Here is a 26,235-nt window from a genome sequence, read left to right as displayed (position 1 = left end):
TTGAGAAACCAGTTGCATTTTTTATGGAGTTTTCTTAACAATGGTGGTGCCTGGCTCAGGGCTGGGCAGGGGGTGCCAAACCCTCCCAGTGCTGTCCGGGGCCAAGGGTGATTAAGTTAATATGGAGGAAGAAAAGGCAAAGAAGTTACACATAAATTGGATAAATGGTGGTGACATGCTGACAAGGGGTAGTAAAAAGTTACCACCTTTGGGAGATACAGTCTCAGTTTCAGATTTACTTTAGGTCCTTTTGAGACAGCCAAGTGAAAATGACCAGAAGACACTTAGATTGTTTTGATTTACTCTGATAACATTTATTAAAGGCTTTGGGACAAATCACCTTTCACACTTGGTTAATTTCTGTAAATTTCTTCTTACTAGAAAAAAAAAAACCTTCTCCATCTCTTACAAAGAACTATTAACATTCCTCCCATAATCTTCCTTTCATGCATTACATAATAATCTTCCCTTTTCTTTCTGAAATCCCCTTTCACTGAATACACCCTAATTTCTATTAAGGAACACCCTGGCATACAGTGGCCTCTGCTGTAGTCTCCCAGACATTTAGCACACAATGCAACGGGAGACACACAGTTACGGCCTTCTATTGGTGTCTATCATGCTCTAAGGAGTGAGGAGTGTTTTGAGGGGAGATTTAAACTTTAACACGTATTCCTGTCATGGTTTTAGAGTTGCTTTTCCACTTTTGTGTATATATATAATATTTGGTTGCAAGGGATAAAAACCCATCTCTATCTAAAAAGGTAAAAAAAAATGTATTGGCTCTTTATAAAGAGAAATATGAGGTGAGGCTGGTTTGTAGGACTCTAAAGACTCAGAAAACATTGCTCGATCTTCCTCTCCCATCCCCTGCCTTCTTCTCTGTCTCTCTCTTGGCTGTGTTTCCCTATGTGTTTTGACCACTTCTACTGAAGATAGACTTTTCCTTCTTGAAGACTGATTGGAAATGGGGGGTGAGGAGTAGGTATAAACAAATCCAAGCTTACATTACCACAGCTTGGAAAACTCAGGAGATGAAAATAGCATTTCTCTCCATAGTCCATTTGTAAAATCCAAGGTTAAATTTTGATCTGCCTTAGGTCATGTGCAAACCCCCTGGAATATAGGGGATTCTGACTTAGCAGTTGTAGGATATTTACCTTCTTGATGGCAGGGATAGAATCTCATGAATTGAGGGGACAGGTGGTTGATTAAAGGAAATGTGTATATATGTGGGGCAGGGAAGTGTGAGGAAGGGGGGACAGTTACCATAAGAGGGAAGAAAGGAGTGCTGAGCATCCAAAAAAAGTAGTTAGTTCTTATAGTTACAAGGTATGAAAATTTGTTCAAGTGTTTGCCCTATGGAGAGGGGGGGAAGGGATTTTTTTTTCCTGCTTTTCATAGCTTAGACTTAGTAGTTCTGAACCTGAGTACATACATATATACCTTTTAAATACTACTCTCATTGGTTCATCAGCTAAATATTAACTGAGTGCCTATGTTATGCAAGGCTTTTAGTTGCAATAAAGGAAGCAAAATATAGTCAGTCAATACTTCCCATATTGTAGTTCAGTGTCAAGGAAAGAAATCTTCAGTATAAACTCAGGTAAGAAGGGTGGGAGTGCAGTGTTCATTATTCATAGGCCACATGTAAAGTTATAGCATAGAAGAATATCGTGGAAATCTGAGAGGAGCTGTGTCAAAGGGCACAGTCTAACCAAGATTAAAACTGGAGGGTAGTTCTGAAGCCAAAGGGTAGTGCTTCTGGTCAGGGATTTTAATCTTCTCTCTAGTGCCCACCATTTATGTGGTTCAAATAGTGTTTACAAATTTCTTTCCCTCTGTCCAACTAAAGACAGTTAAAAAAATAAATATGTACACACACACACACACACACACATATATATGTGTGTGTGTGTGAGTATATGTGTGTATATATATATATATATATATACTTAAATTTAAATACCTGAGAAAGGACATCTGTTTGACTCCACCAATAACTATTGAGACATTTGAGTGGTTTCTTAGGTTGGATTTCCATTGAAGCTGACCTGGAGGTAAAGATTTGAGAGCTGGTATTTAACTTGGGAGGTGGTTCCTGGAAGCACTTTTAGGGAACAGGGAATTAAGACAAGGAAGGGAAAGAAGCCAATAAAGGGTCCATTACTGAGCAGGTTACTGCATTGGGCAACTGGATTTCAGTCCTACAGGGGAACTCTGGGAGACAGTGTAGAATTTTCTTCAGAGTTATCCCAGTTTAGAAGTAAAGAAGTTGGGTATTTGTCTACCATTTCCCATCTTTCAATACATGAGGGCTGATTCCAGGGGTGTTAACTTCCATGTACATCCTGTCTGCCCCATTTCCCTTAGAAGGTGGCAGGTGCTTGTAGCAGGATGCTGTCAGCATAAAGTGGATCAGAGAGTGTGGAGAGTATATAATCAGGGAACCTACAGCATCTGTTATAAGCAGAACCTTATTCTAGTCAAATCATAGGGTGATGGCCTTTGGGTCAATGTCTAACTAACTTTGGCTCCTATAAGAATTGTAGGTATGTAACATTAAACAGTTTAATAGGCTGCTTTTTCAAAAGGGCTGTGGGTGTGGCTGGAACTGTTGAATAGCATGTCTAGTATATGGAAATAAGAAATAGAAAGATACTTATAGTGGCAGATCATTTATCTGGAAGTCTAAATACCATAGCATCCAAATAACAGTAGTGCTAAAAAAAAGAATAATGTAGTTTAACCAATGATAACAGTAATGTAACAACTATGTCCTGGTAATGTATGTGTTGTGATAATTCTTAGTTATTTGCAGGTTTAGGCACACAAAAAATATTTTTGAGGTTTTACATTGAAATCATGCAAATATGTGTTAATAGGCCCTAATCCATATAATTGAAAGAAATCAAGAAAATGTGCTCATTATTTCCTTCCTTCAAGATTTAATCCAAAAGTCTGTGTGGGCAGCTGGGGGCAGTCATGCTGGGCCGGCATACAGTGTTGGAACCTGAGCAGCATGAGGAAGGTATCCATGTGGGGATGTGGCAATGGCAGCCTGGAATAGGTGTCAGAGCGTGAGTGGAATGAGGGGAGTGTTCACATGGAGAGGTGGCAGCAGCAATGGGAAATTGTTACATACAGGGATAGTCAACGAATATGTAAATATGCTAAGGATAATGGTTGCTGGGACTCTCATTGTTGGAGAAGGTAAGTGCAAATGAGAAAACTAGAATGAACTCTGTTTTTTTGGATTGGCAATATTGATGAACTGATGAATTCAATAGGTAGATAAACAGAAAGATAGCTAGATAGATGGAGTTGTAAATGTATGTATACATACATATGTATATACATGCTGTAGTTATGTCCACTGGGAGAGTATAGAAATAGCAATATCCCAATAGCACATTTAGCATTCAGACCTTGGCATCTAAATTCCATTCTTCATTAAAAGGAATAAGGCAGAGTTAAAGTACACAACTGATAAGGTTGTTAAAAGAACAGAAAAGCCAGTTTCCAGAGGCTCACACTGGCCAAATCTGGTTGTCACAATAAGTAACAATAACATGGATTATCAAATTGAATAAAATAGGAATTCATGAATCCACACTGATATAAATAACTGTAGAAAGGAGAGGGGTTTTCCTTATAACTAATAAATGTAGACGGAGTGATAGAATTTTAGAAAATCACTATTTGACAACCATCATAATAATAATTAATTCAGAAAAAAAATCAATGAATGTTAAAACTAACTAAAATTTATGAAGAGTGGAATAAAGAACCTCTCAATAAAATGCTCACTCCTTAGAAAGTGGAAAATATAATTTTATAGAAGAGAAGCTTGGCAGACACCATCTTAATCTAATGTAACTAAAGACCCTTTGAGGAGAGTTTCCTAAAACAAAAGGAGTCACTCCAAAAGCAATAATCTCTTCACCTCCAAGGATCAAAATTCCAGCCATCTCTGTTCACTACTTCCACACTGTCCTTCACTATCTCCTCCTCACGTGACCTTCTTGACCAAGTGCCCTATTAAAACTAAAAATGAGATCATTGCATTCTGAGACTTTAAAAGACCTCTTTTCCACAGCTGCTACTTTTCACAAAGGTTTCAAAATATGTTGAGTGGAAATTCTGATTAATTCTTACTTCACTTAGGTTGTGGCTATGTGATTTACAGTGAAAATTGTGATCACAATGCACAAAGTTTTGATAAGTTTTTCAAAGGAAGAAATTTGCTGGTAAAAGCCTTATAGGAATGGGTAGCACTCCGTTTTGACAGAATTTGCATCCTGAAGTGAATTTAAAATGGCCACAAATTACAGCTCTTCCCAGTGAGTACAGTCTTATTTTCCCTACCTTGAATCTGGGCCAGCCTTGTGACTTTGACCAATAGAATATGGTGAAGTGACATTGTGTGACTTCCTAATTGAGGCCTCAAAGAAGTCTTGAAGATTCTGCTTTCATCCTTCTGGAATCTAGATGCTACATGAGAAACCCCCAAGCTAGCCTACTCCAGAGGCCACGTGAAGGCAAATCAAGGCACCCAGCCAACAGCCTCAGTCAACTGCCAAACATGTGAATGAGACCATTCTGTCCCCCAGCCAACTTGCCAACTGACTGTAAACATCTGTATCCACCCATCTAACCATGGGGGAACAGAGACAAGTCTTCCCTATTGAGAGCCCTGCCCAAAATATTAGCCCATGGGACTGTGAGCTTTAATGAACCAGGAGTCAACAAACTATGGCCTGTGAGCCAAATCTGGCCTCTTCCCTGTAAATAAAGTTTTATTGGAATATAGCCACACCCCTTTGTTTACATGTTGTCTGTTTTTGAGCTAAAACAGCAGATTTGAGTAGTTCTGACAGAGATTGTATGGCCTACGAAGTTTAAAACTATCTACTATTTGGTTTTTTCCAGAAAAAAGTTTGCCAAGCTTTATTTGAAGCCAGTAGATTTTGGAGAGGTTTGTTATACAGCAGTAGATAACTTAAACACTCCTTTTATGCGAAAAGAGAAGTTAAGTCTTTGAACTATAATTAATTTCTGCAATTTCAGGTACACATATTTGATACCTCTGAAGGCATTTAACTTTATCTAGACTGAACATCTATTTTAAATATGAATAAAAATGTCATTTTTCTAAATAGAATATATTAATAATGCTGGGTAAAATATTCACTTTTTTGATACAAGGCACTTTTTGAATTTAATAACCAGATAAAATACAATATGGCTCCTTTCCACCCTCAGAAATGCTTCATTTAAAAATTATTCATGCTAGAGTGATTTTAACGTCATGTCAGAAATGAGCCTCAGTGGTATCTTTTAAGGTGTAATAATTCACTGCAGAAAGCAACCTGTAAGTATTACTATTACATTTTCACAACTTTTGCCTGACAGGTGGCCCTTATCTTTTTTTTTTAAAGAAAAGTAAAATATTAGCCTGTCTTTAACCTTCAAAGAGATGAGCCATATTTTCTGACTTATACAAGGTATTTTTAAAAACTAATTTTAGGGATTGGCAGATCTACTGTGTAATCCTGGCTTGTTAAAAAGTATATGAATAGATTTCCACATAAGCTTGGGATATATGAATAAATATAATGTGTAAAACACTGTCAAACTCAAGATATTTATCTGTGTACTGCAGAAGTTTACTATCTATTCTTCCCTGCCTAGATACATGGACAAACAGTTAATACTGATGAAATGTTACTATTTTCACAACAAACTACAAAATAAAATATAAACAAAGGAAATGGAAAATACATTTTTCCATGTAGCTATGCAGAGATATAAAAGGTATAGCAGAGCTTGACTGTGCATGGCCAATTCTCCTAAGTCAATTTTGAAGCATGTATAACAATGATAGAAAATGCTGGTTATAGAAACACTGTGAAAGTGGGAGCCTGACTTGCCATTAATATGAGTTCTTATGATTTTGAAGGCCTACCTCTAGGCTAGCAATCAGACCTAAAGTATTTTTTCTCCAAGATATTTCAGGTGGTCCATTCAAATTTTAAGAAAAACTTCCACAATTCCCAATTTCATCTCTACTTTTCCTACATGCCCATTATTTATAACACATATCCAATATTTTACAATTATATTTAATAACATACTATACTTTTATTGTCCTTGAACCAGAATTATAGGATTTTAGGACTGGAAGAGACGTACAGACTATCTGGTCCACTTGCTTCATTTTGTAGAAAAGGAAATTGTTTCTCTTCAGCTGTTTGTGCACATGTCTTATCTCCAAAGGACCAACTTTATAATACCATTTTGCATATATCTGATAAACTACCAGATTCTAAATACTTTAGAGTGGAATAGAAATAATGTGCACCAATACTAACCAGTTTAATTTAATACTTTTAACAATAATTTCATGCAGAAGTTGAGACTGTTCTGGTTGTTTATAGATTACAAGATCTTGAGTAAGAGTCCTGAAAGACCAGCAATAAAATTCAAAGGATCTAAAAATGAGAATAAAGATTGAATTTATCAGTACTTTTGTGTTATGGTCTAATTTGTGTACCTTCTTTGAAGTCCTAAATCCCAGTACCTCGGAATATGACTGTATTTGGAGACAGAGTCTTTAACAAGCTAATTAAGTTAAAATTAGGTCACTATGATGGGCCTTAATAAAAAATGGTGTCCTTATAAAAAAGAGATCCAACACACACAGACACACAATAGTTCTAGCCTTCAGAATTGTGAGAAAATAAATCTTTGTTGTTTAACCCACCCAGTCTGTGGTACTTAGTTATGACAGCCCTAGCAAACTAATAAACCTTGTAAAATTTGGTACCCAGGGCTAGAGATAATAATATAGATGTCTGACAAATGACATGATTGTCATCTTTATTATGCTGAAATCATAAATACTGTTGATGTGACATAAGATTTTGTAACCAGTACATGGTTCAGATATTCTGTGGCAACTACTCAACCCAAAGTTTCATCCAAAGGCACACATTTCAAACTCCCAAAAACAATTGGAAAAAAATGTTTAAATTTCACTTAAATCTCTTAGAACACACACAAAATGACATGATATTCATAACACATGACAACACTTCCTTTAAAACCTTTTCCTCATCTTAAAAGCCTCCCTTGCCACAACACGGCAACTAATCCAATTTCTTTTTTTTCTCTTTTTTATGAACTTCCCAAACCCTTTCAGCCAGCGCTTACTGGTTTTTGCCTTCCTTATTGCCTCCTCTCATCTTCAGCATCTGCCTTTTTTTTCCTGCAGCTTTTCAACTTATCCAGTAAATCAATCAAACCTTTTTCCTCTTACTCAATGCACAAATTTCTTTAAAAAGCCAAGGAACTGACCTTGCCAAGAAAGAACTTTCCTTGGCTGATGGAGAGAGGGGAGAGGTTGTTAACAGACATGTTTTTTTTTTCTGTCAAAAATGCATTAAATGTGTTGACAGCTATTACACATTGTTGCTGATATTGTTTTCTGTAAACTAAAGGGTTTCATTGTTTAAGCATTAAATCAAATCATCACTATCCTGTATTCAGTTGTTTTGTTTTTCCTGTTAAGTTTTATGTTTTGACCCAGTGTTCCAAAATTCCAGGATCTTTTAAAATCTTTTTGTCTTTCATCTAACACATTAGACATTTTTTCTAGTTTTATGAATTTGATAGCCTGGGACCACCAGCTGAGAATGAGTCAGCAGTATAGTGTGACTGTTTTTATAAAGCTAACTGTGATAGTGAAATATATTAATAGTTCTGTGACATCCAAGAGCTAGGAAAATATCCCTCTGCTAAACTTAGGTTTGGTCACACCCTTAAAGTATTGTGCCAAGTTTGGGCACTGGCATTTTAATGCACATGTGAAATGGCAGGGAGGATTTGAGAGTAGAGTAACAAAATGAACCAAAAGATGAAATGGAATGTGGTTGAAGTAGTTAGGTTATTGAAATCAGAGAAGAAAATCTTTTATATGTTTATTAAGAGGCTCTGTAAAGAAGATACTCATTTATTGTTCTTCAGTTTCTCAGGGAGTCCAGGACAAAACAAGAGGATATGGTCTTCAGAAATGGGAAACAACATAAAAGTCTAATAATAGAGGACTGTTTGATAAAACATAGTTAACTTCTTTTTGTCATCTTGGAGTAAGGAAGGCTTTTCTAAGAATCTCATAAATCCCAAGTCATAAAGTAAAAAATACATTTATAAATTAAAACTTTGCATTAGGAAAAAATCAAATAAGAAAGTAAAAAAAAAAGGCAAATAGGGTAAATAATGGACTAATGTCTAATTTCTTTAATGTACAGAAAAAATTGAATAAGAGAAAGATTAATCACTAGAAAATGTGCAATGGATTGAAAGAAAAGGTTTATACTAAAATAAGTACAAATGACTAATAAAAATAGTAAAGTTGTGCAACCTGACTAACAATTAAAGAAATGTATTTTATAAGTAGAACTAGGTATATTTTTAAAAACCTACAAAATAGCAAAGCTGAAAAAGTTTAACAATACCCCAGAGTTTTCAAGAATGTAATTAAGCAGGAACTCCTTTTTAAATTTTATATATATGTGTGTGTGTATTTTTATTAAAGTATCATTGATATACAGTCTTATGATGGTTTCATGTAAACAACACTGTGGTTTCAACATTTACCCATATTGTCAAGTCCTCACACCCTCTATTGCTGTCACTATCAGTGTAGTAAGATGCTATAGAGTCATTACTTGTCTTCTCCATGCTGTACTGCCTTCCCTGTGACCTACCTATACTGTGATTGCAAATAATAGTGCCCCCTAATCCCCTTCTCCCTCCCCATCCACCCTCCCCTTTGGTAACTAGTCCTTTCTTGGGGTCTGTGACTCTGCTGCTATTTTGTTCCTTCAGTTTTGTTTTGTTTTTGTACTCCACAAATAAGTTAGATCATTGGTATTTGTCTTTTTCCACCTGGCTTATTTCACTGAGCATAATACCCTCTAGATCCATCCATGTTGCAAATGGTAGGATTTATTTTCTTTTTATGGCTGAATAATATTCCATTGGGTGTATGTACCACATCTTCTTTATCCATCCATCTACTGATAGACACTTAGGTTGCTTCCATTTCTTGGCTATTGTAAATAGTGCTTTGATAAACATAGGGGTGCATATGTCTTTTTGAATCAGGAATCTTGTTTTATTCATGTAAATCCCTAGGAATGGAATTACTGGGTCAAATGGTATTTCTATTTTTAGTTTTTGAGGAACCTCCATATTGCTTTCCATAATGGTTGAACCAATTTACATTCCCACCAACAGTGTAGGAAGGTTCCCCTTTCTCCGCATCCAGCATTTGTTTCTTGTCTTTTGAATGTTGGCCATCCTAACTGGTGTGAGGTGATATCTTATTGTGGTTTTAATTTGCATTTTCCTGATGATTAGCAATGTGGAGCATCTTTTTGTGTGTAAGCAGGCACTCTTATACACCACTGGTGGTAATATGAATTGGTAAAAACTTCTCGGAGAACAATATAGTAATACTGATAAAAATTAAAATTATGCATGCTTTTTGACCCAACCATTCCATTTCCAGAAATTTACTCTATAGACATGCTTGCACAAGTACAGAAATATGTACAATCATGATGTTGTTTTATGAAAAGAAATGCCAAGTGCACATCAATTAGAAGCTATTTATATAAATTATGGCTCATATATAATGTAAAATTGTAGGCATCTTTTTTATTTCTATTCTTATGAACACAGATATGGGAAGATGTCTTAGATACATTGTTAGATGAGAAACAAATTTTAGAAAATGTTATGAATAGTGAAATCTCATTTGTGGAAAAAAAATATATATATATATAGCTACATAGTAGACTGGCAGTGAGGCCTATATCCCCTAAATAAGAGAATGAAGGATTCTCCTTTAGCAAATTGATCAGTCTAAGAGATCTTGCCCTCAGATTTGGGTGTCCTATTCCTTCTACAGCAGAGAACCCATCAGTTGGAAAGCTTCATGTAACTCACCACATAGAGTTTCTAAATAAATCAGCTTTTCAGTGAATTCTTAAGTATGTACAAACAAGATTACCAGACATTTGAGGTATGCTTCCAACAAAGAGACCAAAACAAACAAACAGACATACAGGAACTAGAAAAAAGAGGAAACAATGCCTAGAGAAGAAAAAAATATTTTAAAAAATCATGAATAGATTCAGCTTGCATGACACACACGAGTTCTCTTTTTATAAAAGAAAAGAAAAAAAGAGAAACTTTATGGTCATGGAAAATTCAATAGAAGAACTGGAAGATAAAGTGGAGGAAATCTCTAAGTAATACAAAAAGACAAGGGATGGAAAAGAGGGGAAAGAAGGATAAGGAGATAAGATTATCAATCCAAAAGAGTCAATATGTGAACAACAGAAGTTCCAGAAAGAGAAAACAAATCAAAAGTGAAATGGAGGACAGAAATGATCACAGAAAGACAAAATTTCCCCAGAACAAAAGGATATATTTTCAAACTGAAAGAACATAAGTTACCAGGCCACTGAATGATAAAGGACCCATGCCAAGGCATATAACTGGGATTTCAAGTCCTCAGGAATAAAGAATCTTAAAGAGAAACAAAACAAAACAGAAAAAACACACAAGCTAACCAGATAACATACAAAGTTTTAAGAATCAGAATGATAGATATACCAACAGCAATTCTTGAAGCTAAAAAACAGTGGAGCAAGGCCTTCAAAGTTCAAAGGGAAAATTATTTGCAATGTAGAAATCTATACCAGCCAGACTACCAAATTACAGTAATTTACAATAAAGATATTTTCAGTCATTCATGAGTACAAAAAAAAGTCTGTCTTCCATAGTGTTCTTCAGGAAGTTAGTCATCAAGTATGTACTTGATCAATGAGGCAGTAAAGCAAGAAAAAAGTATTGGGGTTCAGGAAACAAGAGATCCAAAATAGAAAAGAGGTGAAAAGACTTTTCAAGAGGCAAACAATCTAAAGCTTCTTGTTCAAATTAGAGCAAGATTATGGAGAACTCCAAAAGGGATGTTCTCAAAAAAAAAAGGAACTGATTTATTTGGTTGTACTGATTTAGGTCTTACAGTTCTATGGAAACGTTAGGATCAGTTCTATAAAATACAGAGCAAACGGGGAAAAAACACATGCAATTACTGACTCTTGGAAAAATAAAAGTTGGACTAGAAAAGAAATATAGTATAGTGCACTACATGACTAAGTGTGAACAATGCTAATACTTATTTTCTGTACCTTGTGTTTTAAAAAAAATCTTGTGGTAAAATACACATAACAAAATTTGCTATTTTTAAGTGTACATTTCAGTGGCATTAATATTCACATTGTTGATTTCATTTTAATGTAAACACTAAATGATGTAGTAAAAATTGTTGTGTAACTCCCAAAACAGGGGAAATGTATGTGCATTGAGCAAAGAGTTCATGAGTTCTAAGTCCTTGTCTTCTGTTGTAGGACACATTTTCAATGTCTAAACCTTAAAACTCAGAAATAATCCTAAAGGTATATTATCTAAAAGTACATAGATCTATTCCAGGAGAAACAATGAAGACAATTCCAAGTGTCTGACCCTAGGGGATGAAAATTGAGGATAAGGAGAGTGGAATGGGGCTGTTGAAGTTTTTCATTATGTCTTGTATACTATTTTATTTGAAAACTATATATTACATACATATAAAAAACATATATATACGATTTAAATAAGATTAAAATTAAATTGTAAAAAGCGACTGGAAAAGAAAGCTACTGTGGTGCATTTTTAACTAAAAACAGGTTACAAAGTGGTATGTACACAAAAAATCATATCATAAAAAAATGTACACAGTCTGTATGTATAACAGAAAGACTGAAAGGAAAGAACATACACCAAAGTATTAATAGTATTTTTGGATGGTGGCATAATGGATGAGTACCATTTCTTTTTTGGGTGGTCTGTATTTTTCAAGTTTTTAAAAAACAATAAATAGGCATTACTTTTTTAAAATTAAAGTATCATTGATATACAATCTCATGATGGTTTCACATGGACAACACAGTGGTTTCAACATTCACCCATATTATCAAGTGCTCGCCCCTTCCATTGCGGTCACTGTCTATCAATGTAGTAAGATGTTATAGAGTCATTAATTGTCTTCTCTGTGCTGTACTGAATAGGCATTACTTTTGTGATGAGAAAAAAAAATCAAAACATTTTTTATATCAACAATATGACATATAGGTTTAACCTGGTAGTAGGAGGCGTTTAGTCAAATATTAGAAAGCACTTAACTTTACAGGCAACTAAACACTTTCCTGGCCTTTCATATGAAAGAGGGTGTAAGAGTGCCCAGAAGAGGAAGGAGCCATGAGGGAGAAGGAGAGCATGTTAAAAGAGCAACTTTGAATGCTCCCAGGATGCAAAGGAGAAGAGTCCCAAAAATGTGATGGAATGATGGGAACTTGAAAAATATAAAAACAAAATTTTTAAAATATGTATTACATTACAATATTTAAAAAAACTAAGTCTGAGAAACCTTGGAGCCTAGAAATGACTTTGCTTGGCTTTCAGTCAGGAGTGTGGAAACTTGCTGAAAACTCATTAAGAAGAAATGGAGTTACTGGGCCACACACTGTTGTAAATTCAAGGCAAAAAGAAGAATACAGGGACAAAAGCAAAAAACAAACATTTTCGGTGGTGGTGACCTTTATCATTTACAAGGCAAGGGTTTTATGCGACCTATGCGAAACAATCAGTATTCCTGCTGGAACGCTGACCCTTATATTTCTAGGGTTTGGGAGGTTTCTGATCAACTGATGGCCCAAATGTGACAGGAATAAAGAACTTTCCTTTCCCACTCTTGTGGCTATAACCAGGCAAATGTTCCTGATCATCCATCTGAAACTTTGAATATATTTTCCCATGAAAAAATTGCACAAGTAAAGTTTTAGATCTTCCCTTGGCTCAGTTCTAGTTGATTCTCCAACCTCTTATGACTCTCTGAAATCCCATCATCCAGTTATATTGATTATTTTCAATCCCCTGGTGAAGATGCTATGCAGATTATTGAAATGACAACAGAAGATTTAGAATCTTGACCTCAATTTTGATAGAAGTTCTACTGTGGGTAAAATGCTACCAAATAGCATTGCATGCTACAGAAAAATCGTTTCTGAGAGGAAGAGTCAATCAATGGGGTAAAATTTCATTATTGTCTTATTTTAAGAACTTGCCACAGCCACCCAACCTTCAGCAACCAACCCTGGTCAGTCAGTAGCCATCATCATGGAGGCAAGACCCTTCACCAGCAAAAGGATTATGACTCACTGAAAGCTGAGATGATGGTTAGCATTTTATAGCAATAAAGTATTTTAAAATTCAGGTATATATGTTGTTTTTTTTGACATATACTATTCCACACTTGATGGACTACAGTTTAAATGTAACTTTTATAGGTACTGGGAAACCAAAAAATTAATTTGATTTGGATTATTGTAATAGTTGCTGTATTGTGGTGGTCTGAAACTGAACCCACATTATCTTCAAGGTCTGCCTTTATAGCCTAAGTGTAAAAATGCCTATAGCACTGCTCTTGGGACTCAGAAATTCTCCTGACTATTCTCATCTTCTCTCAGGTTTGAGTCTTCTTGTATCCCAACATCTGTCTTGTTGTCATACACTTGCATTTTGTATTGGCTGACTAGTGTCTTCAGAATGATATATCAGTCAGATGGACTTCCTGGCATTCTACTTAATTTTTGCCTATGATTCTATCTATTGAATAGCCCTGGGCTCCTGAATATGAGCTCTAGTTTTCCCTTACACTGACATTCAACCCTGATGTGATCATCCCCTGCCCACTCTGTTCTTTATACCCTCTGTCCAACCTCTGCTACTTTCTTAGAGGCAGCAAGATGTAGAAATAAAATGAATACAAGGCTTGGAATCAAGACATGTTTAACTCTTAGTTCTACTCCCTCCTAATCACGGAAACCCTGGAAATTCAGTTAAGCTCTTTGAATTTTAGTTTTCTAGCCTTTTATGCATATGATGCCAATGCCTGCCAATTCATGTAAAGTTGTGAGGATTAAATGAGATGATGTATGTTAAGGATAATGTATGTTAATGCCTTTCTGACTTTGAAGAGCTAGATGGACAATGGGGGAAGCACAGAAAGTTGCTGATGCTGGTTGACCTCTCCCTTTGTGCATTGTATCCCATACCCCTTTGTCCACTCAAGCACTTTGTTCCTAGAATTATCCTCTGTGTCTCCTACATCATTAATTTCTCCTTTTATATTGTATACTTCTGATCAACGTACAAACAAGCTATAATAGTTCATATCTACCCAACATCACAACAAAAAAACCTAGACCCCCCCCAGGTGTAAGTTTTCTACTTCTCTTTATAATGTTTTCTCCTCCTGCTCTTTATTTAACATGCTCTGTGTTAGTTTGAGTACTCCAAGCAGTGGATACCCACATGGGATTAGATGGGTAAGAGATGTACTGAGGGAAATGCCTGCGAAGAATAAAGGGAGGGAGCAGAAGTAGTTGGGAAGAGCCATCAGACCATTCTGCAGGTCTCCTGCCTGAGAAAGGAGAGGGGGAAGGAAGGAATAGGGAAGAAGATTCTCGGACTGCAGCACAAATCTAAGGAGGTTTTTGTGAGGCCAGTAGAGTCTTTAAACCAGAGTTGCCTGGTTTAGAGGAGCCCTGCTTTAATCTCACCAGGTTCAGTCAGTGGCTGGGTGCAGCCTGGAGAAAGTTTGATCTCAGTACATATTCAGCGGTGAATCTGCAGGGGGACTGTAGCTGGTGCTGCCATTCAGCTGTGCTCCTTGTAGCAGATCTAAGTGACACAGTTCCATAGCTGCCACACACTGCAACCAGGATTTGACACCTATTCCTCTCTTTAAAATGCTTTTGTTGAGATCACAAGTTCCATCTTGCCAAATCTATTGTCATATTCAGTCTTTATATTGTATAACACTACAGCAGCATGTGACCCAGCTGATTAAACTTTATTCTTCCTAAAATACTTTCTTCACTTTACTTGCAGAGAGCCACAAGTACCTAGTTTTCTCCTGTTTTCACTGATAGACTAGTAATATTTGCTGATTCAATCCTTGTTGAAATGCCAGAGGACTCAGTTCTTAGCCTCTTCTTTAGCTGAACTCCTTTGGCTATCTCTTTCAGCTCTGTGGTTTTAAATGCTATCTATATGGTAGTGTATCTCAAATTTATATCCCCAATCAAAACCTCTCCCTCAGCTCCAGAACTGAAGATTCACCTATATACCAGACAACTATCTGAAATCCTCTTGATTGTCTAACAGGTATATCAAACTTAAAATATGCAAAACACAATGTTTGGTTTTGCTGTGAGGATAATTATCTGTAGAGGGCAAGAGCAGAACAGTGGAGCCCAGAGAGAAGGCTATTGCAGTAATTCAGGTGAGATACAGGTGAGAGGTAATCCTAGCTTGAATGAGTGGTACAGGGACTTCTCAGATGTGATTTGGCTACAGACCTCAAGGTGGGAACCAATCCTGGATTATCAAGGTGGGCCCAGTCTAATCACAAGTCCTTAAAATTGGAGAACCTTTCCCAGCTCTGGTCAGAAAGAGACATGATGATGTAAAAATGGTCAGAGAAATGTGATATTACTGGTTTTGAAGATGGGGAAAAGGGGTCATTACCCAAGGAATGGAGGTGCAAAAATCCTCTAGAAGCTGGAAAAAGGCAAGGAAGCAGATTCTTCACCAGGACCTTGAGAAAGAGACACAGCTCTGCCAGCATCTTGATTTTATCCCATTTATGCCAGACTTCTGACCTACAGAACTGTAAAATAATAAATTTTTGTTGTTTTAATCCACTAAATTGTGGTTATTTGTTATAGTAGCAACAGGAAGCTAATACAGCACATTGGTCCTTGTAGGAAAAGCAGGTAAGGACATTAAATGAAGTTAAGCATTATGATTATTTTTGAATATAGATTAACATAGTTGCTTCATTCCCTTCAGCTTGTTCCCTGAGGGCAGGGCTCAATTTCCCCTTGGGGCACTCTATGTATTAATTTAAAAAATTTAAAAGTTTATTTGCACAAAAATCGGTTGGAACCAGGCAGGACCAAACCAGAGTGATGAGGACTGCTCCACTGTCAGGAGCTCAAGGAGAGACGGTCATAGAGAAAAGTCAGAAGCTAAGTAAGGAAATTATTGATTAGCTATAGAGTAACCTAGTTGATTACTTGTGATTAGTTGTCTTTAGTGTTTTGATTTTGTAACCTTGAGGCATTTACAGGCTTAGATTTTGGTTTGCTTATGTAGGCCGCCACAGCGTTGGAGCCACATTAGTCTAATACTCTCCTCGTTTAATTAGTTTAACAATTTCTCCTTTTATCATACATGACATAAATGAAAGACTGACCAAAATTTGGTATCAGCACCACTCTCAGTCACCATCAAAGTTATGCTCTTGTCTTGCTGTGAAACTCAGAAGTTATAATGTCAGATTTATGGAACAATCATTCTGCTGTTCACCTTGTCATTCTTGTTTATGTTTCTCCACACAGAGTGAGATGATGTGATATACTGTTAATGGTTGTGAACATGCTTTTAAGAGATTTGAGAGAACAGTGTACCAAGGAGACTACAATTATAACTATTAGAAGGATAATACCAAGATACTGAAGTATACTCTTTAGCCAGGACCCCCATGAACCAAACTAGTTGCAAAGAATGTACCCAAATGGGCACCAGTCTGTTTTAGCCAAGTGCTTGTTTGTTAATTTCTTGTGTTTTCTACAATACCAGAGGTGTTGATCAGGTATATCAGGAGGTATTTGTTACGGCACACACTTCTCTTTGTTCAGAAATCAGTGATGTAAAGCAATTCTATTACCTAAAAACCACCTTAGCAAGAAAATCTAGGGACTTTTGTTGTGTAGTTATGGCCTTAGCAGTAGATTCAGTAATAATTACCAGGGTTAAGGAGCACTGTCTTCCTGTACATTAACAGAGAGAAAAGGCAAGAAGCAAAAAGACAAAAGAAATAAAGATTTCATACTGGAGATGAAGATCTTGCCATCCTGTTTTGAGGAAAAGGTCTTATGCAATGATTTGAGTTGAGCCTGGTTAGCAGCTTTTTTCATGGAATGCCATTTTTAGTTGAAAGAATGACTGATAAACAAACTAGGATTAGTCAGCCTTTCATTTTCAGTGGGCATTTTCTCAAAAGTGAATGAAGTGAGCCTATCATTTCAGGGAAAACAACTGAAAGTATTTGTTGCCAATCATAAAATTTGAATTTTCAACCAAAAAAGTAGAAGTTTGGGAACTTGTATCCATCATCATGAACTTAAAAGCTTCTCAATTAAAGATTTTTCTAATAAGATATGTGATGATGGTAATTGATCTCATTTTTGATATTATATAATGAAATATGTCAACATTCGAAAAAAATCTATGTAGCTTGGTGAACTAATATTCTCCAAATGATCACTGCATGATGTTTAAAATCATTCTTAGGTTAAAGATCCACTCACAGTTCAAGATAAATGAATGGATGCTAGTGTAACAGTATGAATGTTCATTTATATGGTTTCAGATTCCATTTTGTAATGAACAATTAAGAAATGTTGAGTTTTGGCATACTATCAAAGAAGAATATCTACAATTATCAAAAAGACAATTAAAATACTTCTTTTTCCAGCTTAAAAAGAAGGCAGATATAGACATTAAAAGAAGAATTATGATGATTTCTGAACATGGATATTCCAATTTCTAAACTGAGACCACATTTACATTTTTTAAGATGACACAGGTCTTCTGATTTTTTAGATTCCACATATAAGTGAAATGATATGGTATTTGTCTTTCTCTGTCTGACTTATTTTACTTAGCATAATACCCTCTAGGTCCATTCATGTAGTCACAAATGGCAAGAATCTATTCCTTTTTATAAGTTGAGCAGTATTCCATTGTGTATGTGTAACACATCTTTATCCATTCATCTATCGATGGACACTTAGGGCTTCTACCATATTGGCTATTGCAAATAATGCTGCAGTAGACATAGGATTGCACATATCTCTTCTAATTAGTGATTTTGTTTTCTTCAGGTAAATAAACAGAAGTGGAATTACTGGGTCGGATGGTATTTTTATTTTTAGGTTTTGAGAAACCTCCATACTGCTTTCTGCTACACCAATTTACATTCCCACCAATTGTACATGATGGTTCACTTTTCTCCACATCCTTGCCAACACTTGTTATTTCTTTTTTTTTTCCTTTATATTAGTCATTTTCACTGGTGAGGTGATATCTCATTGTGGTTTTGATTTGCATGTCCCTGATTAGTGATGCTAAAGTAGTATATTTTGGTGAGTCTCTTGGCCATATCATTATGTCTTCTTTGGAAAAAATGTCTATTCAGTTCCTCTGCCCATATTTTTATCAGATTATTTGATTTTTTTGCTGTTGAGTTATATGAGTTTCTTATATATTTTGGATATTAGCCACTTACCAGATATATCACAAACAAAACAGAAATAGACTCATAAACAGAGAATGGATTAGTGGTTGCCATGAGGGAGGGAGGTTGAAAGGAGGGTGAAACAGGTGAAGGGAATGAAGAGGTACAAACTTCAAATTATAAAATAAATTAGTCACAGAGATGGAAGTACAGCATAAAGAATATAGCCAATAATTTGTAAATTCTTTGTATGTTGACAGATGGTAACTGCACTTACCATGGTGAACACTTAATAGTTTATAAAATTGTTGAAACACTATGTTGTACATCTTAAACCAATATATATTGTATATTTCAATTCCAATTTAAATTAAACTATATTTCAATTTTTTAAAAGACATATACCAAACACATCAGAGTGGTTTCCTATGGTGGAGAGATAAGGGAGGAATGAGGACAGAAGGGAATACATAGAGACAAAGAAGAAAAGGCCCAGTGTGGGCCAATTCAGTGTGCAATGAACTGAGAAGTATGATTAACTAGATTAAAAATTTAAAAATAAATGATCTGGGAAAACAAACAAACAAATGACACAAAGAAGGTACTTTCTAGAGCCTTGGAGTCACCAGAAAGGTAATGAGGCAGTCCCAAGTGTTCATCCAGGGGTAAGAGGAAAACTGTCCAGTCTATCTTATCCCCACTGAGTACAACTTTAAGGCCAATAATGGACAATAATGTTACATTTTTTTTCATAAACAAAATGCAAACATGGACATGAAGAGACAGAGGCACTAAATCAAGGTGTAAAACAATAGAACTCAAAGAACAGATGACCACATTGTAGAACATGAGCATACTTAAAACAGTTTTATCACAAAGCCCTACATGGCTGCGGTCAAGTGGAATAGAGGGTGCTTAATAGTGTTATGTGGGGTACAACATAGATTTCATTACTTCCTTACAGTGTTTCATCCTTAATCAATTAAATTTGACCTGTAAGTTAGTCTTTTAGCCAGAAGCTAAGATGAGAGGGAGAAATGACAACAGAGAAGCAGACATGAGCTGTATAGAGCAAAAATTTGCCACACAGAGAAAAAGAAACCATCCACTTACAAAGTTCCAAGTGACATTTTAGAGAAAGGATATTGGAAAGTGTTGAGAGGGGGTTACTGTGAAAAATCCCCATGGAGCCTGAAATTCCTCTGGCAGTAGCCATGGACAGGGGGATACTAATACAACCATTGCTTTTAAGCACAGGAGGCCAGAGTCCACTGAGCAATATCTGCATGTTTGCATGGAGGGAGAATAAATAATATATGCAAATTCCATGCTTAAAGTCCCCTTGTTTAGAAATCTGGCTTACTTGATTTTGTCTTTCTAATCTACTTAGGCAGATACCTTTCCTTTTGTTTTAATATCAAATAGACTTTAGCTTGGACAGGTCTAATGGGACTTTGCCATTGGTGCAGGCTTAACTGAGTAACAGGAGATTTTAGGTAAATTTCATTAGAAAGCTGCAATCTCTACCTCATGAAAGATTATATATTTTTTAAGGGTAGGGGGTAGGTTATCTCTCCAATATGCTAGAGCAATAACCTAGAAATATCCTGCAGGGATGACCTGTTGGTGTCTGATACCCCACCTGTAGTCCATGTTGAGTCATGAACTAGCCACATAAATCCAGGCTTGGAGAATTGAAGTTTTGCACCTTTAAGCAAACAGCTGGAAAGGATATAGCTAACTATAATTATTGTTTGGACATTGGATTTGATAGAAAATAAAGGAGCATATTAATCACTTTTGAACAGTTTCTGTTTTTCAGAGTCTTGGATTTCTGCCTCATTGTTATAAAAGAATTAAAATATGGCTTATCCAAGACAAGGGAAGTATTCCTAATTTGGCAGACTCTGAAAAGAAAGTAACATCGTTAAATTCCATACAATTAAAAAACAGATATAGTTGGGGCTTTATAAATACTTGCAAATGTAAAGTATGAATTTTTGAGTGTTTGCATGTGAATAAGCATGAGAATTATCTGAAATCTTAAAAGCTTTCCTACAAGGAAACACTCTTCTGAGTCAGGCTATCATGGGAATATTAAGAGTTAAGACTCAGAAAAAGGTGTTAAATAACCAAAACTGAGTTGGTAAGAGAAGCGATGGCCCAGAACACTCCCCTTAACCACTCCTGGCTAAGAGAATTCACAAATTCCCCAGACAAGATAATAGATGTAAACAACAGAACCACCCATTTCCTTCCTTCCCTTCCTCCCTTCCTTCCTTCCACTCTTATGCAGTCACCTAGTTCCCCCTCCTCAAAGGCAACTCATATTACCAATATTTTATATATCCTTCAATGCGTACATACAGTTTTACACAAATGATAACATTCTATATACTCTGAAGTTTGTTTTTTTCACTAAACTATATCTTGGAACTAAATCCCTGTCAATAATAAGTTTACCCATCTTTCTTCAGCAGCATAGTATTCCATTGAATGGATGCATCATAATTTATTTGACCGGTTCCATGTGGAAGGACATTTGTTTCCAGTCTTTTGCTATTACAAATATTATTGTGATGATTGTGTTGTACATATGTCATTTTGTACATGTGTAAGTAATCTATAGGACAAATTCCTACAAGTAGAATTGCTGGCTAAGAGTGTGTGTGTTTGTGCTTTTGATAAATATTGCTAATTATCCTACACAGAGGTTATACTAATTTAAGTTCCTATCAGCAATATATGTAAATGCTTCTCTAATGCACTCTCACTAATGCAGAGCATTACCAAGCTTTGTGGTCTTTTCCAGTTTGATGAGTTAACTGTATTTCAGTTTAATTTTAATTTGCTTTTCTCATTATGAATGAGATTGAGCACCTTCTCATATGTTTTAGAGCCATTTATATTTCCTTATATAAACTGTTTATATTCTTTGCCCATTTATCTACAGTGTTACTGGTTTATCTATATTTTTAATTTATTTATATTCAATTTTCTTTACTTTAGGCTAAAATGAATCTGAAGTTACTATCCATGAGAGAAAGCATATAGTTGGTGGATATTTGATTTGGACAATTCAGCCTTTGGCCTAGATCCAGGTGAGTGGTTGAAGTTCCTTTTAAAGTTTGTTCAGGTAGCTCAGTGAGTGAGGTTATTTTGTGCAATGCTGTTACTGAAAGAAGAGATATTTACAGTAGAAAGATGCTTGAGCTTCTTTTGTGCAGCTAGTTCAGCTATTAAACTTCATCATGTATCCTAAACATGATGCTTAAAAAACGACCTGAGCCCTGCTGAAAATAAAGATAGGTATGAGCTTTGAACATAGGTTATATAAATGAGGAAAGCAGGGAATCTTTCCCTTTCTCATAAACCAAAAATACCTAGAAATCTTTGGTTATTGTGCTTTCATATCCCCAAAGCTTTGCAAATGTCTCCTTTCCATGCTATTTCCTTATTTCTGTAACACAATTCATTCATGTCCATAAGTGCCACCTTCAGAGGTGTTCTTCCTTCCTCGCAGAAATAGAAGTAGTGGTTTCACTGGTCTAATAGGAGCAGCCTCTGTATCACAGAACAGCCCTGGCACATTAGCATTTAAGCAACTGCGTCTGTGCAAGTTGCCAGATGGGCCTTTCAGAACAGCAAGAGCTTTTGTAGCTATACATTTCAAGGTATTACTATTTTTTTAAAAGTAAACTATTACTTATTTTACTTTAATTTATTTTTACAGTTCTTACTATGGTTGTTTTTCTATTTCACATGTTCTCTGGTAACCTACTGGCATGTATTAGCCCTGACATTTCTCCTGACCTTGAGAAAAGTGTGCCCTTAAAACCACTCATATTTAATCTCATCTTTGTGGGAAGGTTTTTAGCAACTATTTCAATATATTTAATATTTATAGAACTATTCAAGCTTTAGTTTCTTCTTCATTCATAACAGAAAGCATATATATATATATGTTTTCAAGAAACTCTTCCATGTTGTCTACATTTTCAAAATTGTTAGCATATATTTTGTGATTATAGTTTTATAAAAAATTAAAATTTGTAGATTTAAAAAAGAATTACAAATCATGATTTTGAAATGAAATTGCATATCATTCATGATATGAATTATAAATATTTTCCCATATTTCACTGAGTTCATGAATATTAAAAAATATTTGTTGCCTTAATATTTGAATAACAATTTGAATGACATAAATTTCTTGAGTCACATTTTCTTTTCTTGAGGATTTTAGAGGGATTTCTCCAATCTTCTAGAATTGCATGTTGTTGTGGAGAAGTATGATGTCAGACTGTTTTGTTTTTGCCCTTCACAGATGACTCATTGTTTTTGCCTGATTGTCCAAAAAAGTCATTCTTTATCTTCAAGTTTCAGCAACTGTATTAAGCTATATCTGTTTGGCCATTATGTATCAATTTTTCCTGAGACCTGAAATGCCCTTTCAAAGTGAACATTTCCTTCAATCATATTTCAAATATTTGTTCTGATTCATTATATAGGGGTTTCAGAAAGTTTATGTTGGATCTCCTTTGTCTATCTTCCCTAGATATCATTTTACTTCTGTTTCAAATTCAATTTATTTTTATTCATTTTGCTTGCTTTTCTCCTATCTAGCTTCTATGTTCCTATTTTTCACTCTCACCAGTATCTAGTCTCTCTCGGGATACTTCCAAATTTTACTCCATTTCTGTTATATTTCTTTTTCACTTTTTTTTTTAAGGTATCATTAATATAAAAATCTTATAAAGGCTTCACATGAGCAACATTGTGGTAACTATATTGCCTCCTATTATTAAGTACCCATCACATATCACATTACAGTCACTGTACATCTGCGTAGTAAGATGCTATAGAGTCACTACTTGTCTTCTCTGTGCTATACTGCCTTTCCCGTGCCCCCTCTACATTATGTGTGCTAATCATAATGCCCTTTAATTCCCTTTTCCCTCCCTTCCTGCCCACCCTCCCCACCTCTTTGGCTCTGGTAACCACTAGTTCCTTCTTAGAGTCTGTGAGTCTGCTGCTGTTTCATTCCTTTAGTTTTTGCTTTGTTTTTATACTCCACTGATGAGGGAAATCATTTGTTACTTGTCTTTCTCTGCCTGGCTTATTACAGTGAGCATAATACCCTCTAGCTCCAACCATGTTGTTGCAAATGGTAGGATTTATTTTCTTCCATGGCTGAAAAATATTCCATTGTGTATATGTACCACCTCTTCTTTATCCATTTATCTACTTATGGACACTTAGGTTGCTTCTGTATCTTGGCCATTATAAACAGCGCCATGATAAACATAGGGGTACATATGTCTTTTTTTTTTTTTGGTATCATTAATCTACAATTACATGAAGAACATTATGTTTACTAGGCTCCCCCCTTCACCAAGTCCCCCCCACATACCCCTTCACAGTCACTGTCCATCAGCATACTAAGATGCTGTAAAATCACTACTTGTCTTCTCTGTGTTGTAGAGCCCGCCCTGTATGCCCTCCATATTATACATGCTAATTGTAATGCCCCCTTTCTTTTTCCCGCCTTTATCCCTCCCTCCCAACCGATACTTCCCCAGTCCCTTTCCCTTTGGTAACTGTTAGTCCATTCTTGGGTTCTGTGATTCTGCTGCTGTTTTGTTCCTTCAGTTTTTCTTTGCTCTTATACTCCACATATGAGTGAAATCATTTGGTATTTCTCTTTCTCTGCTTGGCTTGTTTCACTGAGCATAATACCCTCCAGCTCCGTGCATGTTGTTGCAAATGGTAGGATTTGTTTTCTTCTTATGGCTGAATAATATTCCATTGTGTATGTGTACCACATCTTCTTTATCCATTCATCTACTGATGGACACTTAGGTTGCTTCCATTTCTTGGCTATTGTAAATAGTGCTCCAATAAACATAGGGGTGCATCTGTCTTTTTCAAACTGGGCTGCTGTATTCTCAGGGTAAATTCCTAGAAGTGGAATTCCTGGGTCAAATGGTGTTTCTATTTTTAGTTTTTTGAAGAACCTTCATACTCCTTTCCACATGGCTGAACTAATTTACATTCCCACCAACAGTGTAGGAGGGTTCCCCTTTCTCCACCACCTCGCCAACATTTGTTGTTGTTTGTCTTTTGGATGGTGGCCATCCTTACTGGTGTGAGGTGATATCTCATTGTGGTTTTAATTTGCATTTCTCTGATGACTAGCGATGTGGAGCATCTTTTCATGTGTCTGTTGGCCATCTGAATTTCTTCTTTGGAGAACTGTCTGTTCAGCTCCTCTGCCCATTTTTTAATTGGATTATTTGTTTTTTGTTTGTTGAGGTGTGTGAGCCCTTTATATATATATTGGATGTCAGCCCTTTATCAGATCTGTCATTTATGAATATATTCTCCCAAACTGTAGGATACCTTTTTGTTCTATTGATGGTGTACTTTGCTGTACAGAAGCTTTTCAGCTTGATATAGTCCCACCTGTTCATTTTTGCTTTTGTTTCCCTTGCCCAGGGAGATATGTTCATGAAGAAGTCACTCATGTTTATGTCCATGAGATTTTTGCTTATGTTTTTTTCTAAGAGTTTTACGGTTTCAAGACTTACATTCAGGTCTTTGATCCATTTCGAATTTACTTTTGTGTATGGGGTTAGACAGTGATCCAGTTTCATTCTCTTACATGTAGCTGTCCAGTTTTGCCAGCACCATCTGTTGAAGAGACTGTCATTTCCCCATTGTACGTCCATGGCTCCTATATTGTATATTAATTGGCCATATATGTTTGGGTTAATGTTTGGAGACTCTATTCTGTTCCACTGGTCTGTGGCTCTGTTCTGGTGCCAGTACCAAATTGTCTTGAATACTGTGGCTTTGTAGTAGAGCTTGAAGTTAGGGAGTGAGATCCCCCCCACTTGGGATTGTTCTTCCTTCTTTAAATATGCCTGGATTGCTATATACTTTCCTCTTAAGACTATTTTTGCTGTGTCCCACAGAAGTTGGGGCTTTGTGTTGTTGTTGTCATTTATTTCCATATATTGCTGGATCTCCATTTTAATTTGGTCATTGATCCATTGACTTTTTAGAAGCATGTTGTTAAGCCTCCATGTGTTTGTGAGCCTTTATTGCTTTCTTTGTACAATTTATTTCTAGTTTTATACCTTTGTGGTCTGAAAAGTTGGTTGGTAGGATTTCAATCTTTTTGAATTTACTGAGGCTCTTTTTGTGGCCTAGTATGTGGTCTATTCTGGAGAATGTTCCATGTGCACTTGAGAAGAATGTGTATCCTGTTTCTTTTGGATGTAGAGTTCTATAGATGTCTATTAGGTCCATCTGTTCTAGTGTGTTGTTCAGTGCCTCTGTGTCCTTACTTATTTTGTCTGGTGGATCTGTCCTTTGGAGTAAAAGAATTCTATAGATGTCTATTAGGTCCATCTGTTCTAGTGTGTTGTTCAGTGCCTCTGTGTCCTTACTTATTTTGTCTGGTGGATCTGTCCTTTGGAGTAAATCGTGTGTTGAAGTCTCCCAAAATGAATGCATTGCATTCTATTTCCTCCTTTAATTCTGTTAGTATTTGTTTCACATATATTGGTGCTCCTGTATTGGGTGCATATATGCTTATAATGGTTATATCCTCTTGTTGGACTGAGCCCTTTATCATTATGTAATGTCCTTCTTTATCTCTTATTACTTTCTTTGTTTTGAAGTCTATTTTGTCTGATACTAGTATTGCAACACCTGCTTTTTTCTCTCTGTTGTTTGCATGAAAT

General features: G+C 35.9%; 1 protein-coding gene across 2 annotated transcripts in view; it reads left to right on the top strand.

Moving 5' to 3' along the window:
• The window catches only part of ZNF280D (zinc finger protein 280D), a 298,762-nt gene that overhangs the window by 104,700 nt on the left and 167,827 nt on the right, over positions 1-26,235 (top strand). For both annotated transcript variants that reach the window (XM_057488838.1, XM_057488837.1), the window contains exon 2: positions 21,494-21,585. The gene's annotated coding sequence lies outside the window, so the exon portion shown is untranslated. The remainder of the gene's footprint in view (positions 1-21,493; positions 21,586-26,235) is intronic.

This window comes from Manis pentadactyla, chromosome 11 (genome assembly GCF_030020395.1).
Source record: "Manis pentadactyla isolate mManPen7 chromosome 11, mManPen7.hap1, whole genome shotgun sequence".
Taxonomy (NCBI): Eukaryota; Metazoa; Chordata; class Mammalia; order Pholidota; family Manidae; genus Manis; species Manis pentadactyla.
Note: the sequence above shows the minus strand (reverse complement) of the source record. Positions and strands in the feature narration are given on the sequence as shown.